Source organism: Anomaloglossus baeobatrachus, chromosome 5, assembly GCF_048569485.1.
Source record: "Anomaloglossus baeobatrachus isolate aAnoBae1 chromosome 5, aAnoBae1.hap1, whole genome shotgun sequence".
NCBI lineage: Eukaryota > Metazoa > Chordata > Amphibia > Anura > Aromobatidae > Anomaloglossus > Anomaloglossus baeobatrachus.
In genome coordinates this window covers 247,977,961-247,998,996 of record NC_134357.1, presented here as the reverse complement: position 1 = coordinate 247,998,996, position 21,036 = coordinate 247,977,961, and the positions used below count along the sequence as shown (strand labels likewise).

Sequence of the window (21,036 nt, the reverse complement as noted above, 5' to 3'; positions counted from 1 at the left end):
CTGTATGTACACTTCACAGGTGCACTAGGGACGAGTCAGCAGATCTGCACTGTATGTACACTTCACAGGTGCAGTAGGGACGAGTCAGCAGATCTGCACTGTATGTACACTTCACAGGTGCACTAGGGACGAGTCAGCAGATCTGCACTGTATGTACACTTCACAGGTGCACTAGGGACGAGCCAGCAGATCTGCACTGTATGTACACTTCACAGGTGCACTAGGGACGGGTCAGCAGATCTGCACTGGATGTACACTTCACAGGTGCAGTAGGGACGAGTCAGCAGATCTGCACTGTATGTACACTTCACAGGTGCACTAGGGACGAGTCAGCAGATCTGCACTGTATGTACACTTCACAGGTGCACTAGGGATGGGTCAGCAGATCTGCACTGTATGTACACTTCACAGGTGCCCTAGGGACGGGTCAGCAGATCTGCACTGGATATACACTTCATAGGTGCACTAGGGACGGGTCAGCAGATCTGCACTGTATGTACACTTCATAGGTGCACTAGGGATGGGTCAGCAGATCTGCACTGTATGTACACTTCACAGGTGCACTAGGGACGGGTCAGCAGATCTGCACTGTATGTACACTTCACAGGTGCACTAGGGACGAGTCAGCAGATCTGCACTGTATGTACACTTCACAGGTGCACTAGGGACGAGTCAGCAGATCTGCACTGTATGTACACTTCACAGTTGCACTAGGGACGAGTCAGCAGATCTGCACTGTATGTACACTTCACAGTTGCACTAGGGACGAGTCAGCAGATCTGCACTGTATGTACACTTCACAGTTGCACTAGGGACGAGTCAGCAGATCTGCACTGTATATACACTTCACAGGTGCACTAGGGACGAGTCAGCAGATCTGCACTGTATATACACTTCACAGGTGCACGAGAGACGAGTCAGCAGATCTGCACTGTATATACACTTCACAGGTGCACTAGGGACGGGTCAGCAGATCTGCACTGTATGTACACTTCACAGGTGCACTAGGGACGGGTCAGCAGATCTGCACTGGATGTACACTTCACAGGTGCAGTAGGGACGAGTCAGCAGATCTGCACTGTATGTACACTTCACAGGTGCACTAGGGACGAGTCAGCAGATCTGCACTGTATGTACACTTCACAGGTGCACTAGGGATGGGTCAGCAGATCTGCACTGTATGTACACTTCACAGGTGCCCTAGGGACGGGTCAGCAGATCTGCACTGGATATACACTTCATAGGTGCACTAGGGACGGGTCAGCAGATCTGCACTGTATGTACACTTCATAGGTGCACTGGGGATGGGTCAGCAGATCTGCACTGTATGTACACTTCACAGGTGCACTAGGGACGGGTCAGCAGATCTGCACTGTATGTACACTTCACAGGTGCACTAGGGACGAGTCAGCAGATCTGCACTGTATGTACACTTCACAGGTGCACTAGGGACGAGTCAGCAGATCTGCACTGTATGTACACTTCACAGTTGCACTAGGGACGAGTCAGCAGATCTGCACTGTATGTACACTTCACAGTTGCACTAGGGACGAGTCAGCAGATCTGCACTGTATGTACACTTCACAGTTGCACTAGGGACGAGTCAGCAGATCTGCACTGTATATACACTTCACAGGTGCACTAGGGACGAGTCAGCAGATCTGCACTGTATATACACTTCACAGGTGCACGAGAGACGAGTCAGCAGATCTGCACTGTATATACACTTCACAGGTGCACTAGGGACGGGTCAGCAGATCTGCACTGTATATACACTTCACAGGTGCACTAGGGACGGGTCAGCAGATCTGCACTGTATGTACACTTCACAGGTGCACTAGGGACGGGTCAGCAGATCTGCACTGGATGTACACTTCACAGGTGCAGTAGGGACGAGTCAGCAGATCTGCACTGTATATACACTTCACAGGTGCACTAGGGACGAGTCAGCAGATCTGCACTGTATATACACTTCACAGGTGCACGAGAGACGAGTCAGCAGATCTGCACTGTATATACACTTCACAGGTGCACTAGGGACGGGTCAGCAGATCTGCACTGTATATACACTTCACAGGTGCACTAGGGACGGGTCAGCAGATCTGCACTGTATGTACACTTCACAGGTGCACTAGGGACGGGTCAGCAGATCTGCACTGGATGTACACTTCACAGGTGCAGTAGGGACGAGTCAGCAGATCTGCACTGTATGTACACTTCACAGGTGCACTAGGGACGAGTCAGCAGATCTGCACTGTATGTACACTTCACAGGTGCACTAGGGATGGGTCAGCAGATCTGCACTGTATGTACACTTCACAGGTGCCCTAGGGACGGGTCAGCAGATCTGCACTGGATATACACTTCATAGGTGCACTAGGGACGGGTCAGCAGATCTGCACTGTATGTACACTTCATAGGTGCACTAGGGATGGGTCAGCAGATCTGCACTGTATGTACACTTCACAGGTGCACTAGGGACGAGTCAGCAGATCTGCACTGTATGTACACTTCACAGGTGCACTAGGGACGGGTCAGCAGATCTGCACTGTATGTACACTTCACAGGTGCACTAGGGACGAGTCAGCAGATCTGCACTGTATGTACACTTCACAGGTGCACTAGGGACGAGTCAGCAGATCTGCACTGTATGTACACTTCACAGGTGCACTAGGGACGAGTCAGCAGATCTGCACTGTATGTACACTTCACAGGTGCACTAGGGACGGGTCAGCAGATCTGCACTGTATGTACACTTCATAGGTGCACTAGGGACGAGTCAGCAGATCTGCACTGTATGTACACTTCACAGGTGCACTAGGGACGGGTCAGCAGATCTGCACTGTATGTACACTTCACAGGTGCACTAGGGACGAGTCAGCAGATCTGCACTGTATGTACACTTCACAGGTGCACTAGGGACGGGTCAGCAGATCTGCACTGTATGTACACTTCACAGGTGCACTAGGGACGAGTCAGCAGATCTGCACTGTATGTACACTTCACAGGTGCACTAGGGACGGGTCAGCAGATCTGCACTGTAGGTACACTTCACAGGTGCCCACTATACTTACTGTGATCTGTCCCCTATAGAGTGTACAGGTGCACAGACAGTATGGGAATGACAATGACCACAGATAATGACGTGTGATGTGCCCCTCCCCCTCCCACAGCAGTAAGTGTCCTACATGATGACAGCCACCTGTCTTCCCCGGGTGAAGGTCCAGGCCCGCACAGCTCCAGCTCTCCACTGTCCCAGATGTGACAAAGCCTCAGCACCACAGAACTGACCAACACACATGCGCATGCACCCAGCGGCTTCTCTGCTCGCACTACGCATGCTCGCGTTACACTCCGGAAATGACGTCACTAGACGGGACAAGGCGTTTGAAGTTAGGTCGCGTGCGTTGGTCGTCACAGCGTCCCTGTTTCCGTAGTAACGGGTCGGACTAGTAATGTATGGGTCACGTGATGCATTGATCCGTATTATGGCCCTGAAGCCGGTATTTGGGCCCATGTAATGCTTTCTTTTACCTGTAGGAGTCGCTTTCCCAATGTTAATGGCAGATCATTGCCGGGCGTAGATGCAGGGCAGACCTTGTCCATCATGCACCACTCATTTCACATCTCAGCAGACACGAGGACCTGAGATTTCGTTTTTCTCCAGTCAAACCCAAGAATACAATTTCTTGCTCTCCCCCATAGTCAGGACGCCATCCAGCTCCATGTATGTATCCCACCAATCTACTCCGCTCCACGACTTTCCCATAGCCATGGACTGTGACATCTGAGCATATTGGCCCATATTTCTATGCACAGCTGAACGTCGGTCCAATCATTGGATAGAAAATTCCAGAAACAAAAGGTTTAAAGGGGTGGTCCACAGTTACAGTTGATTTTACAGGCATTGTCCTCTACTTGGTCAAACCCTTCCAAATCACTGTTTTCCATCTACACTCACCTCCGGTGCCATCACATTCCGCACTGGCTCTCCCAGGGATTGTGTGACATTGTTATGTCATATGATCCCTGTGGATAATAAGCAAATCATACTGATCCTGTTATTCAACATTGATACCTGCATCAACGGCTCCCCCCACCCCCACCCCACACCACACCATGATGCCTGCACACAATAGGATGCTCTCGCTGCGTGTTGTCCCAACCGCCCTTCTATACACAGTATGATGTCCTCACATAGTTTCCTCTCATAGTATAATGTTTTAACAGCCTCCCCCCCACATAGAGTGATATCCCCCAAACAGTATGATGTCCCCACAGCCACCCACAAAGTATAATGTCCCCACACAGGTTCCCACACAGTATGGCATACCCACACAGCATGATGCCCTCACACAGGTTCCCACACAGTATGGCATACCCACACAGCATGATGCCCTCACACAGCTTCCCACATAGTATGGCATACCCACACAGCATGATGCCCTCACACAGCTTCCCACACAGTATGGCATACCCACACAGCATGATGCCCTCACACAGGTTCCCCACATAGTATGGCATACCCACTCAGCATGAAGCCCTCACACAGGTTCGCCACATAGTATGGCATACCCACACAGCATGATGCCCTCACACAGGTTCCCACACAGTATGGCATACCCACACAGCATGATGCCCTCACACAGCTTCCCACATAGTATGGCATACCCACACAGCATGATGCCCTCACACAGCTTCCCACACAGTATGGCATACCCACACAGCATGATGCCCTCACACAGGTTCCCCACATAGTATGGCATACCCACTCAGCATGAAGCCCTCACACAGGTTCCCCACATAGTATGGCATACCCACACAGCATGATGCCCTCACACAGGTTCCCCACATAGTATGGCATACCCACACAGCATGATGCCCTCACACAGGTTCCCACACAGTATGGCATACCCACACAGCATGATGCCCTCACACAGCTTCCCAGATAGTATGGCATACCCACACAGCATGATGCCCTCACACAGCTTCCCCACACAGTATGGCATACCCACACAGCATGATGCCCTCACACAGGTTCCCCACATAGTATGGCATACCCACTCAGCATGAAGCCCTCACACAGGTTCCCCACATAGTATGGCATACCCACACAGCATGATGCCCTCACACAGGTTCCCCACATAGTATGGCATACCCACACAGCATGATGCCCTCACACAGGTTCCCACACAGTATGGCATACCCACACAGCATGATGCCCTCACACAGCTTCCCGCACAGTATGGCATACCCACACAGCATGATGCCCTCACACAGCTTCCCCACATAGTATGGCATACCCACACAGCATGATGCCCTCACACAGGTTCCCCACATAGTATGGCATACCCACACAGCATGATGCCCTCACACAGCTTCCCACATAGTATGGCATACCCACACAGCATAATGCCCTCACACAGGTTCCCCACATAGTATGGCATACCCACACAGCATGATGCCCTCACACAGCTTCCCACATAGTATGGCATACCCACACAGCATGATGCCCTCACACAGCTTTCCACATAGTATAGCATACCCACACAGCATGATGCCCTCACACAGCTTCCCACATAGTATGGCATACCCACACAGCATGATGCCCTCACACAGCTTCCCACATAGTATGGCATACCCCCTCAGCATGATGCCCTCACACAGGTTCCCACACAGTATGGCATACCCACACAGCATGATGCCCTCACACAGGTTCCCACATAGTATGGCATACCCACACAGCATGATGCCCTCACACAGCTTCCCACATAGTATGGCATACCCCCTCAGCATGATGCCCTCACACAGGTTCCCACACAGTATGGCATACCCACTCAGCATGATGCCCTCACACAGGTTCCCCACATAGTATGGCATACCCACACAGCATGATGCCCTCAAACAGGTTCCCACATAGTATGGCATACCCACACAGCATGATGCCCTCACACAGCTTCCCACATAGTATGGCATACCCACACAGCATGATGCCCTCACACAGCTTTCCACATAGTATGGCATACCCACACAGCATGATGCCCTCACACAGCTTCCCACATAGTATGGCATACCCACACAGCATGATGCCCTCACACAGCTTCCCACATAGTATGGCATACCCACTCAGCATGATGCCCTCACACAGCTTTCCACATAGTATGGCATACCCACACAGCAGGATGCCCTCACACAGGTTCCCACACAGTATGGCATACCCACACAGCATGATGCCCTCACACAGGTTCCCACACAGTATGGCATACCCACACAGCATGATGCCCTCACACAGCTTCCCACATAGTATGGCATACCCACACAGCATGATGCCCTCACACAGCTTTCCACATAGTATGGAATACCCACACAGCATGATGCCCTCACACAGCTTCCCACATAGTATGGCATACCCACACAGCATGATGCCCTCACACAGCTTCCCACATAGTATGGCATACCCACACAGCATGATGCCCTCACACAGGTTCCCACACAGTATGGCATACCCACTCAGCATGATGCCCTCACACAGCTTCCCACATAGTATGGCATACCCACACAGCATGATGCCCTCACACAGCTTCCCACATAGTATGGCATACCCACACAGCATGATGCCCTCACACAGCTTCCCACATAGTATGGCATACCCACACAGCATGATGCCCTCACACAGGTTCCCCACATAGTATGGCATACCCACACAGCATGATGCCCTCACACAGGTTCCCACATAGTATGGCACACCCACACAGCATGATGCCCTCACACAGCTTCCCACATAGTATGGCATACCCACACAGCATGATGCCCTCACACAGCTTTCCACATAGTATGGCATACCCACACAGCATGATGCCCTCACACAGCTTTCCACATAGTATGGCATACCCACACAGCATGATGCTCTCACACAGCTTCCCACATAGTATGGCATACCCACACAGCATGATGCCCTCACACAGCTTCCCACATAGTATGGCATACCCACACAGCATGATGCCCTCACACAGCTTCCCACATAGTATGGCATACCCACACAGCAGGATGCCCTCACACAGGTTCCCCACATAGTATGGCATACCCACACAGCATGATGCCCTCACACAGCTTCCCACATAGTATGGCATACCCACACAGCATGATGCCCTCACACAGCTTCCCACATAGTATGGCATACCCACTCAGCATGATGCCCTCACACAGCTTTCCACATAGTATGGCATACCCACACAGCATGATGCCCTCACACAGGTTCCCACACAGTATGGCATACCCACACAGCATGATGCCCTCACACAGCTTCCCACATAGTATGGCATACCCACACAGCATGATGCCCTCACACAGGTTCCCACACAGTATGGCATACCCACACAGCATGATGCCGTCACACAGGTTCCCACACAGTATGGCATACCCACACAGCATGATGCCCTCACACAGCTTTCCACATAGTATGGCATACCCACACAGCATGATGCCCTCACACAGCTTCCCACATAGTATGGCATACCCACACAGCATGATGCCCTCACACAGCTTCCCACATAGTATGGCATACCCACACAGCATGATACCCTCACACAGCTTTCCACATAGTATGGCATACCCACACAGCAGGATGCCCTCACACAGCTTCCCACATAGTATGGCATACCCACACAGCATGATGCCCTCACACAGCTTCCCACATAGTATGGCATACCTACACAGCATGATGCCCTCACACAGCTTTCCACACAGTATGGCATACCCACTCAGCATGATGCCCTCACACAGGTTCCCACATAGTATGGCATACCCACACAGCATGATGCCCTCACACAGCTTCCCACATAGTATGGAATACCCACACAGCATGATGCCCTCACACAGCTTCCCACATAGTATGGCATACCCACACAGCAGGATGCCCTCACACAGGTTCCCCACATAGTATGGCATACCCACACAGCATGATGCCCTCACACAGCTTCCCACATAGTATGGAATACCCACACAGCATGATGCCCTCACACAGCTTCCCAGATAGTATGGCATACCCACTCAGCATGATGCCCTCACACAGCTTTCCACATAGTATGGCATACCCACACAGCAGGATGCCCTCACACAGGTTCCCACACAGTATGGCATACCCACACAGCATGATGCCCTCACACAGGTTCCCACACAGTATGGCATACCCACTCAGCATGATGCCCTCACACAGCTTCCCACATAGTATGGCATACCCACACAGCATGATGCCCTCACACAGCTTCCCACATAGTATGGCATACCCACACAGCATGATGCCCTCACACAGCTTCCCACATAGTATGGCATACCCACACAGCATGATGCCCTCACACAGGTTCCCCACATAGTATGGCATACCCACACAGCATGATGCCCTCACACAGGTTCCCACATAGTATGGCATACCCACACAGCATGATGCCCTCACACAGCTTCCCACATAGTATGGCATACCCACACAGCATGATGCCCTCACACAGCTTTCCACATAGTATGGCATACCCACACAGCATGATGCCCTCACACAGCTTCCCACATAGTATGGCATACCCACTCAGTATGATGCCCTCACACAGCTTCCCACATAGTATGGCATACCCACACAGCATGATGCCCTCACACAGGTTCCCACACAGTATGGCATACCCACTCAGCATGATGCCCTCACACAGCTTCCCACATAGTATGGCATACCCACACAGCATGATGCCCTCACACAGCTTCCCACATAGTATGGCATACCCACACAGCATGATGCCCTCACACAGCTTCCCACATAGTATTGCATACCCACACAGCATGATGCCCTCACACAGGTTCCCCACATAGTATGGCATACCCACACAGCATGATGCCCTCACATAGGTTCCCACATAGTATGGCATACCCACACAGCATGATGCCCTCACACAGCTTCCCACATAGTATGGCATACCCACACAGCATGATGCCCTCACACAGCTTTCCACATAGTATGGCATACCCACACAGCATGATGCCCTCACACAGCTTTCCACATAGTATGGCATACCCACACAGCATGGTGCTCTCACACAGCTTCCCACATAGTATGGCATACCCACACAGCATGATGCCCTCACACAGCTTCCCACATAGTATGGCATACCCACACAGCATGATGCCCTCACACAGCTTCCCACATAGTATGGCATACCCACACAGCAGGATGCCCTCACACAGGTTCCCCACATAGTATGGCATACCCACACAGCATGATGCCCTCACACAGCTTCCCACATAGTATGGCATACCCACACAGCATGATGCCCTCACACAGCTTCCCACATAGTATGGCATACCCACACAGCAGGATGCCCTCACACAGGTTCCCCACATAGTATGGCATACCCACACAGCATGATGCCCTCACACAGCTTCCCACATAGTATGGAATACCCACACAGCATGATGCCCTCACACAGCTTCCCAGATAGTATGGCATACCCACTCAGCATGATGCCCTCACACAGCTTTCCACATAGTATGGCATACCCACACAGCAGGATGCCCTCACACAGGTTCCCACACAGTATGGCATACCCACTCAGCATGATGCCCTCACACAGCTTCCCACATAGTATGGCATACCCACACAGCATGATGCCCTCACACAGCTTCCCACATAGTATGGCATACCCACACAGCATGATGCCCTCACACAGCTTCCCACATAGTATGGCATACCCACACAGCATGATGCCCTCACACAGCTTCCCACATAGTATGGCATACCCACACAGCATGATGCCCTCACACAGGTTCCCACACAGTATGGCATACCCACACAGCATGATGCCCTCACACAGCTTCCCACAAAGTATGGCATACCCACTCAGCATGATGCCCTCACACAGCTTCCCACATAGTATGGCATACCCACACAGCATGATGCCCTCACACAGGTTCCCACACAGTATGGCATACCCACTCAGCATGATGCCCTCACACAGCTTCCCACATAGTATGGCATACCCACACAGCATGATGCCCTCACACAGGTTCCCACACAGTATGGCATACCCACTCAGCATGATGCCCTCACACAGCTTCCCACATAGTATGGCATACCCACACAGCATGATGCCCTCACACAGCTTCCCACATAGTATGGCATACCCACACAGCATGATGCCCTCACACAGCTTCCCACATAGTATGGCATACCCACACAGCATGATGCCCTCACACAGCTTCCCACATAGTATGGCATACCCACTCAGTATGATGCCCTCACACAGCTTCCCACATAGTATGGCATACCCACACAGCATGATGCCCTCACACAGGTTCCCACACAGTATGGCATACCCACTCAGCATGATGCCCTCACACAGCTTCCCACATAGTATGGCATACCCACACAGCATGATGCCCTCACACAGCTTCCCACATAGTATGGCATACCCACACAGCATGATGCCCTCACACAGCTTCCCACATAGTATTGCATACCCACACAGCATGATGCCCTCACACAGGTTCCCCACATAGTATGGCATACCCACACAGCATGATGCCCTCACATAGGTTCCCACATAGTATGGCATACCCACACAGCATGATGCCCTCACACAGCTTCCCACATAGTATGGCATACCCACACAGCATGATGCCCTCACACAGCTTTCCACATAGTATGGCATACCCACACAGCATGATGCCCTCACACAGCTTTCCACATAGTATGGCATACCCACACAGCATGGTGCTCTCACACAGCTTCCCACATAGTATGGCATACCCACACAGCATGATGCCCTCACACAGCTTCCCACATAGTATGGCATACCCACACAGCATGATGCCCTCACACAGCTTCCCACATAGTATGGCATACCCACACAGCAGGATGCCCTCACACAGGTTCCCCACATAGTATGGCATACCCACACAGCATGATGCCCTCACACAGCTTCCCACATAGTATGGCATACCCACACAGCATGATGCCCTCACACAGCTTCCCACATAGTATGGCATACCCACACAGCAGGATGGCCTCACACAGGTTCCCCACATAGTATGGCATACCCACACAGCATGATGCCCTCACACAGCTTCCCACATAGTATGGAATACCCACACAGCATGATGCCCTCACACAGCTTCCCAGATAGTATGGCATACCCACTCAGCATGATGCCCTCACACAGCTTTCCACATAGTATGGCATACCCACACAGCAGGATGCCCTCACACAGGTTCCCACACAGTATGGCATACCCACTCAGCATGATGCCCTCACACAGCTTCCCACATAGTATGGCATACCCACACAGCATGATGCCCTCACACAGCTTCCCACATAGTATGGCATACCCACACAGCATGATGCCCTCACACAGCTTCCCACATAGTATGGCATACCCACACAGCATGATGCCCTCACACAGCTTCCCACATAGTATGGCATACCCACACAGCATGATGCCCTCACACAGGTTCCCACACAGTATGGCATACCCACACAGCATGATGCCCTCACACAGCTTCCCACAAAGTATGGCATACCCACTCAGCATGATGCCCTCACACAGCTTCCCACATAGTATGGCATACCCACACAGCATGATGCCCTCACACAGGTTCCCACACAGTATGGCATACCCACTCAGCATGATGCCCTCACACAGCTTCCCACATAGTATGGCATACCCACACAGCATGATGCCCTCACACAGGTTCCCACACAGTATGGCATACCCACTCAGCATTATGCCCTCACACAGCTTCCCACATAGTATGGCATACCCACACAGCATGATGCCCTCACACAGCTTCCCACATAGTATGGCATACCCACACAGCATGATGCCCTCACACAGCTTCCCACATAGTATGGCATACCCACACAGCATGATGCCCTCACACAGCTTCCCACATAGTATGGCATACCCACACAGCATGATGCCCTCACACAGGTTCCCACACAGTATGGCATACCCACACAGCATGATGCCCTCACACAGCTTCCCACAAAGTATGGCATACCCACTCAGCATGATGCCCTCACACAGCTTCCCACATAGTATGGCATACCCACACAGCATGATGCCCTCACACAGGTTCCCCACGTAGTATGGCATACCCACACAGCATGATGCCCTCACACAGGTTCCCACATAGTATGGCATACCCACACAGCATGATGCCCTCACACAGCTTCCCACATAGTATGGCATACCCACACAGCATGATGCCCTCACACAGCTTTCCACATAGTATGGCATACCCACACAGCATGATGCCCTCACACAGCTTTCCACATAGTATGGCATACCCACACAGCATGGTGCTCTCACACAGCTTCCCACATAGTATGGCATACCCACACAGCATGATGCTCTCACACAGCTTCCCACATAGTATGGCATACCCACACAGCATGATGCCCTCACACAGCTTCCCACATAGTATGGCATACCCACACAGCATGATGCCCTCACACAGCTTCCCACATAGTATGGCATACCCACACAGCAGGATGCCCTCACACAGGTTCCCCACATAGTATGGCATACCCACACAGCATGATGCCCTCACACAGCTTCCCACATAGTATGGCATACCCACTCAGCATGATGCCCTCACACAGCTTTCCACATAGTATGGCATACCCACACAGCATGATGCCCTCACACAGGTTCCCACACAGTATGGCATACCCACACAGCATGATGCCCTCACACAGGTTCCCACACAGTATGGCATACCCACACAGCATGATGCCCTCACACAGCTTCCCACATAGTATGGCATACCCACACAGCATGATGCCCTCACACAGGTTCCCACACAGTATGGCATACCCACACAGCATGATGCCGTCACACAGGTTCCCACACAGTATGGCATACCCACACAGCATGATGCCCTCACACAGCTTTCCACATAGTATGGCATACCCACACAGCATGATGCCCTCACACAGCTTCCCACATAGTATGGCATACCCACACAGCATGATGCCCTCACACAGCTTCCCACATAGTATGGCATACCCACACAGCATGATGCCCTCACACAGCTTTCCACATAGTATGGCATACCCACACAGCAGGATGCCCTCACACAGCTTCCCACATAGTATGGCATACCCACACAGCATGATGCCCTCACACAGCTTCCCACATAGTATGGCATACCTACACAGCATGATGCCCTCACACAGCTTTCCACACAGTATGGCATACCCACTCAGCATGATGCCCTCACACAGGTTCCCACATAGTATGGCATACCCACACAGCATGATGCCCTCACACAGCTTCCCACATAGTATGGCATACCCACACAGCATGATGCCCTCACACAGCTTCCCACATAGTATGGCATACCCACACAGCATGATGCCCTCACACAGCTTCCCACATAGTATGGCATACCCACTCAGTATGATGCCCTCACACAGCTTCCCACATAGTATGGCATACCCACACAGCATGATGCCCTCACACAGGTTCCCACACAGTATGGCATACCCACTCAGCATGATGCCCTCACACAGCTTCCCACATAGTATGGCATACCCACACAGCATGATGCCCTCACACAGCTTCCCACATAGTATGGCATACCCACACAGCATGATGCCCTCACACAGCTTCCCACATAGTATTGCATACCCACACAGCATGATGCCCTCACACAGGTTCCCCACATAGTATGGCATACCCACACAGCATGATGCCCTCACATAGGTTCCCACATAGTATGGCATACCCACACAGCATGATGCCCTCACACAGCTTCCCACATAGTATGGCATACCCACACAGCATGATGCCCTCACACAGCTTTCCACATAGTATGGCATACCCACACAGCATGATGCCCTCACACAGCTTTCCACATAGTATGGCATACCCACACAGCATGGTGCTCTCACACAGCTTCCCACATAGTATGGCATACCCACACAGCATGATGCCCTCACACAGCTTCCCACATAGTATGGCATACCCACACAGCATGATGCCCTCACACAGCTTCCCACATAGTATGGCATACCCACACAGCAGGATGCCCTCACACAGGTTCCCCACATAGTATGGCATACCCACACAGCATGATGCCCTCACACAGCTTCCCACATAGTATGGCATACCCACACAGCATGATGCCCTCACACAGCTTCCCACATAGTATGGCATACCCACACAGCAGGATGGCCTCACACAGGTTCCCCACATAGTATGGCATACCCACACAGCATGATGCCCTCACACAGCTTCCCACATAGTATGGAATACCCACACAGCATGATGCCCTCACACAGCTTCCCAGATAGTATGGCATACCCACTCAGCATGATGCCCTCACACAGCTTTCCACATAGTATGGCATACCCACACAGCAGGATGCCCTCACACAGGTTCCCACACAGTATGGCATACCCACTCAGCATGATGCCCTCACACAGCTTCCCACATAGTATGGCATACCCACACAGCATGATGCCCTCACACAGCTTCCCACATAGTATGGCATACCCACACAGCATGATGCCCTCACACAGCTTCCCACATAGTATGGCATACCCACACAGCATGATGCCCTCACACAGCTTCCCACATAGTATGGCATACCCACACAGCATGATGCCCTCACACAGGTTCCCACACAGTATGGCATACCCACACAGCATGATGCCCTCACACAGCTTCCCACAAAGTATGGCATACCCACTCAGCATGATGCCCTCACACAGCTTCCCACATAGTATGGCATACCCACACAGCATGATGCCCTCACACAGGTTCCCACACAGTATGGCATACCCACTCAGCATGATGCCCTCACACAGCTTCCCACATAGTATGGCATACCCACACAGCATGATGCCCTCACACAGGTTCCCACACAGTATGGCATACCCACTCAGCATGATGCCCTCACACAGCTTCCCACATAGTATGGCATACCCACACAGCATGATGCCCTCACACAGCTTCCCACATAGTATGGCATACCCACACAGCATGATGCCCTCACACAGCTTCCCACATAGTATGGCATACCCACACAGCAGGATGCCCTCACACAGGTTCCCCACATAGTATGGCATACCCACACAGCATGATGCCCTCACACAGCTTCCCACATAGTATGGCATACCCACTCAGCATGATGCCCTCACACAGCTTTCCACATAGTATGGCATACCCACACAGCATGATGCCCTCACACAGGTTCCCACACAGTATGGCATACCCACACAGCATGATGCCCTCACACAGGTTCCCACACAGTATGGCATACCCACACAGCATGATGCCCTCACACAGCTTCCCACATAGTATGGCATACCCACACAGCATGATGCCCTCACACAGGTTCCCACACAGTATGGCATACCCACACAGCATGATGCCGTCACACAGGTTCCCACACAGTATGGCATACCCACACAGCATGATGCCCTCACACAGCTTTCCACATAGTATGGCATACCCACACAGCATGATGCCCTCACACAGCTTCCCACATAGTATGGCATACCCACACAGCATGATGCCCTCACACAGCTTCCCACATAGTATGGCATACCCACACAGCATGATGCCCTCACACAGCTTTCCACATAGTATGGCATACCCACACAGCAGGATGCCCTCACACAGCTTCCCACATAGTATGGCATACCCACACAGCATGATGCCCTCACACAGCTTCCCACATAGTATGGCATACCTACACAGCATGATGCCCTCACACAGCTTTCCACACAGTATGGCATACCCACTCAGCATGATGCCCTCACACAGGTTCCCACATAGTATGGCATACCCACACAGCATGATGCCCTCACACAGCTTCCCACATAGTATGGCATACCCACACAGCATGATGCCCTCACACAGCTTCCCACATAGTATGGCATACCCACACAGCATGATGCCCTCACACAGCTTTCCACATAGTATGGCATACTGTTAGGGCCAGGTGGATGGGCAGACCCAGAAGGTGGATCCACTGGGCCGAACTCCCCGATGAGGGAAAGGAGTCCGGTAGCCGGAGCACTATAGGTAGCAGAACAGTCCGCGCACAAGAGCACAATGGAGAAGTCCCTGGAACCACGGGGTCACTGATGGTGGTCCGGGTGACGGAGCTCAGGTTCGGAAGCCGGGATGATGTCAGGCGGGGTCCGGAACCGTTGGAGCGAGATGACGGGTCACCGCAGGGAACAGAGAAGGTGCGGACTGTCAGGATGGCAGATAGGCAGCGTTCGGGGTTCGGGATACGGCAGGACCGGATGGCAATGCAGGATCGGCTCTAGAAGAGAGAGAGGTAAGTATCTCACAGGAACACAAGGAGACCTGACTCCTAGCTTGGGAAACACGAAGATCAGGCCCCGCCCCCTTGGACATTGCACCCCTTTATACCCCGTACCTGTGTGCTTCATTTCCTGTCAGTGGACACTGGCCCTTTAAGAAAGGGTCAGTGACCGCGCGCGCGCCCTAATGCGCATGCGCGCGGCCCGGGTGCCAGAAGCCAGGGCAGGAAGCTGAGAGGAGGACGCAGCAGAGCCGGGCTGGGGCTGGGAAGCCGACGGGCGCCGGGAGCGGGGACCAGGAGGCCTGGGAAGCGCGGGCGATGGAGGCTGGAGAGCGGGGAGCGTGGCAGGTGAGCCGGGAAGCGGAGCAGAGGACCCGGGGAGCGTGACACATACCCACACAGCATGATGCCCTCACACAGGTTCCCACACAGTATGGCATACCCACACAGCATGATGCCCTCACACAGCTTTCCACATAGTATGGCATACCCACACAGCATGATGCCCTCACACAGCTTCCCACATAGTATGGCATACCCACACAGCATGATGCGCTCACACAGGTTCCCACACAGTATGGCATACCCACACAGCATGATGCCCTCACACAGGTTCCCACACAGTATGGCATACCCACACAGCATGATGCCCTCACACAGCTTCCCACATAGTATGGCATACCCACACAGCATGATGCCCTCACACACCTTCCCATATAGTATGGCATACCCACTTAGCATGATGCCCTAACACAGCTTTCCACATAGTATGGCATACCCACACAGCATGATGCCCTCACACAGCTTTCCACATAGTATGGCATACCCACACAGCAGGATGCCCTCACACAGGTTCCCCACATAGTATGGCATACCCACACAGCATGATGCCCTCACACAGCTTCCCACATAGTATGGCATACCCACACAGCATGATGCCCTCACACAGTTTCCCACATAGTATGGCATACCCACTCAGCATGATGCCCTCACACAGGTTCCCCACATAGTATGGCATACCCACACAGCATGATGCCCTCACACAGGTTCCCACACAGTATGGCATACCCACACACAGGGCTGTGGAGTCGGTAAGCCAAACCTTCGACTCCGACTCCGACTCCGACTCCTCAAATTCTCTTGCACCGACTCCGACTCCGGCTCCTACATATATTGCTTATAGTTAGGTGAAAAATTTATTGTAGTACATGAATATGTGTATGTGAACATCAGACATTTAATAATTTTTATGATACAATAATCAAGATATTTGGATAGAACATAAAATATATTTATTGGAATACAACTTTAGAACACAAAAAACTGTAATAAATTGTAAATATGTAATACACTATGTAATATACAGTAGATTACATATATATCTTGTGTGTGTATATACACTGTATATATATATATATATATATATATATATATATATATTACATATTTACAATTTATTAGTTTTTTGTGTTCTAAAGTTGTATTCCAATAAATATTTTATGTTCTATCCAAATATCTTGATTATTGTATCATAAAAACAATTAAATGTCTGATGTTCACATTGTACTACAATAAATTTTTCACTTAAATATAAGCATTATACTAAATGTTATTATTTAGTAAAATATTCAGCACATTCTGCATTGCACTCCTGTCCCCAATTTATTATATATTTTAGGAGTCGGAGTCGGTGCATTTTATACCGACTCCGACTCCGACTCCACCAAAATGAGCTCCGACTCCGACTCCGACTCCGACTCCACAGCCCTGCCCACACCACACAGCATGATGCCCTCACACAGTTCCCACACAGTATGGCATACCCACACAGCATGATGCCCTCACACAGGTTCCCACACAGTATGGCATACCCACACAGCATGATGCCCTCACACAGCTTCCCACATAGTATGGCATACCCACACAGCATGATGCCCTCACACAGCTTCCCACATAGTATGGCATACCCACACAGCATGATGCCCTCACACAGGTTCCCACACAATATGGCATACCCACTCAGCATGATGCCCTCACACAGCTTCCCACATAGTATGGCATACCCACACAGCATGATGCCCTCACACAGGTTCCCACACAGTATGGCATACCCACACAGCATGATGCCCTCACACAGCTTCCCACATAGTATGGCATACCCACTCAGCATGATGCCCTCACACAGGTTCCCACACAGTATGGCATACCCACACAGCATGATGCCCTCACACAGCTTCCCACATAGTATGGCATACCCACTCAGCATGATGCCCTCACACAGGTTCCCACACAGTATGGCATACCCACTCAGCATGATGCCCTCACACAGCTTCCCACATAGTATGGCATACCCACACAGCATGATGCCCTCACACAGCTTCCCACATAGTATGGCATACCCACACAGCATGATGCCCTCACACAGGTTCCCCACATAGTATGGCATACCCACACAGCATGATGCCCTCACACAGTTTCCCACACAGTATGGCATACCCACACAGCATGATGCCCTCACACAGCTTTCCACATAGTATGGCATACCCACACAGCATGATGCCCTCACACAGCTTCCCACATAGTATGGCATACCCACACAGCATGATGCCCTCACACAGCTTTCCACATAGTATGGCATACCCACACAGCATGATGCCCACACACAGCTTCCCACATAGTATGGCATACCCACACAGCATGATGCCCTCACACAGCTTCCCACATAGTATGGCATACCCACACAGGATGCCCTCACACAGGTTCCCACACAGTATGGCATACCCACACAGCATGATGCCCTCACACAGGTTCCCACACAGTATGGCATACCCACACAGCATGATGCCCTCACACAGCTTCCCACATAGTATGGCATACCCACACAGCATGATGCCCTCACACAGGTTCCCACACAGTATGGCATACCCACACAGCATGATGCCCTCACACAGGTTCCCACACAGTATGGCATACCCACACAGCATGATGCCCTCACACAGGTTCCCCACATAGTATGGCATACCCACACAGCATGATGCCCTCACACAGCTTCCCACATAGTATGGCATACCCACACAGCATGATGCCCTCACACAGGTTCCCACACAATATGGCATACCCACTCAGCATGATGCCCTCACACAGCTTCCCACATAGTATGGCATACCCACACAGCATGATGCCCTCACACAGGTTCCCACACAGTATGGCATACCCACACAGCATGATGCCCTCTCACAGCTTCCCACATAGTATGGCATACCCACTCAGCATGATGCCCTCACACAGGTTCCCACACAGTATGGCATACCCACTCAGCATGATGCCCTCACACAGCTTCCCACATAGTATGGCATACCCACACAGCATGATGCCCTCACACAGCTTCCCACATAGTATGGCATACCCACACAGCATGATGCCCTCACACAGGTTCCCCACATAGTATGGCATACCCACACAGCATGATGCCCTCACACAGTTTCCCACACAGTATGGCATACCCACACAGCATGATGCCCTCACACAGCTTTCCACATAGTATGGCATACCCACACAGCATGATGCCCTCACACAGCTTCCCACATAGTATGGCATACCCACACAGCATGATGCCCTCACACAGCTTTCCACATAGTATGGCATACCCACACAGCATGATGGCCACACACAGCTTCCCACATAGTATGGCATACCCACACAGCATGATGCCCTCACACAGCTTTCCACATAGTATAGCATACCCACACAGCATGATGCCCTCACACAGCTTCCCACATAGTATGGCATACCCACACAGCATGATGCCCTCACACAGGTTCCCACACAGTATGGCATACCCACACAGCATGATGCCCTCACACAGGTTCCCACACAGTATGGCATACCCACACAGCATGATGCCCTCACACAGCTTCCCACATAGTATGGCATACCCACACAGCATGATGCCCTCACACAGGTTCCCACACAGTATGGCATACCCACACAGCATGATGCCCTCACACAGGTTCCCACACAGTATGGCATACCCACACAGCATGATGCCCTCACACAGGTTCCCCACATAGTATGGCATACCCACACAGCATGATGCCCTCACACAGCTTCCCACATAGTATGGCATACCCACACAGCATGATGCCCTCACACAGCTTCCCACATAGTATGGCATACCCACACAGCATGATGCCCTCACACAGTTTCCCACACAGTATGGCATACCCACACAGCATGATGCCCTCACACAGCTTCCCACACAGTATGGCATACCCACGCAGCATGATGCCCTCACACAGCTTTCCACATAGTATGGAATACCCACACAGCATGATGCCCTCACACAGCTTCCGACATAGTATGGCATACCCACACAGCATGATGCCCTCACACAGGTTCCCACACAGTATGGCATACCCACACAGCATGATGCCCTCACACAGCTTCCCACATAGTATGGCATACCCACACAGCATGATGCCCTCACACAGGGTTCCCACACAGTATGGCATACCCACTCAGCATGATGCCCTCACACAGCTTCCCACATAGTATGGCATACCCACGCAGCATGATGCCCTCACACAGCTTCCCCACATAGTATGGCATACCCACACAGCATGATGCCCTCACACAGCTTCCCACATAGTATGGCATACCCACACAGCATGATGCCCTCACACAGGTTCCCACATAGTATGGCATACCCACACA

At 51.7% G+C, this 21,036-nt stretch overlaps 2 protein-coding genes across 6 annotated transcripts in view; one reads left to right on the top strand and one right to left on the bottom strand.

Annotated features, from left to right (window-relative positions):
* The window catches only part of LOC142311155 (uncharacterized), a 51,363-nt gene extending 47,317 nt beyond the window's left edge, over positions 1–4,046 (bottom strand). Inside the window, exon 1 of one of the 4 annotated variants that reach the window (XM_075349331.1) lies at positions 3,962–4,046. The gene's annotated coding sequence lies outside the window, so the exon portion shown is untranslated. Of the gene's footprint in view, positions 1–3,188; positions 3,308–3,534; positions 3,558–3,961 lie in introns of those variants that run through there. The other 3 variants (XM_075349332.1, XM_075349330.1, XM_075349329.1) reach the window with 3 other exon arrangements.
* Positions 3,370–21,036, top strand: part of LOC142311149 (uncharacterized) — a 54,219-nt gene continuing 36,552 nt past the window's right edge. Inside the window, exon 1 of one of the 2 annotated variants that reach the window (XM_075349313.1) lies at positions 3,370–3,457. The gene's annotated coding sequence lies outside the window, so the exon portion shown is untranslated. Of the gene's footprint in view, positions 3,458–3,669; positions 3,728–21,036 lie in introns of those variants that run through there. The other variant, XM_075349314.1, reaches the window with a different exon arrangement.